Consider the following 338-nt stretch of genomic DNA (forward strand, 5'->3'; position numbering starts at 1 on the left):
CCAGAAATTTCTTAAATACATAACATCAACGTATCTCTGATACCAATACTAATTAAGAATTAGATTCTTCGTTTTAGCAAGTTGTGGTGTCTCATTCCAAAAATATGCAGATAATATCTTCTTAAATGTTCCGTAAGGTTGAGAAATGGCATTTTAATAATTCATGTACGCAACCAACGTCTACTATATTTTTTCTTTTTATAAAACTTCAGTTGTGGTTGCTTGGCATGTATGCCAGCCCTAATATAATACTCCATTATGACAACGATATATACCATATGCTTCTTCTTTTTTTTTTTTCTTTTAATTTTATCCATTGCTATTAATGATGAATGATG

The sequence above is a fragment of the Arachis ipaensis genome, chromosome B06, assembly GCF_000816755.2.
Source record: "Arachis ipaensis cultivar K30076 chromosome B06, Araip1.1, whole genome shotgun sequence".
NCBI classification, from domain to species: domain Eukaryota; kingdom Viridiplantae; phylum Streptophyta; class Magnoliopsida; order Fabales; family Fabaceae; genus Arachis; species Arachis ipaensis.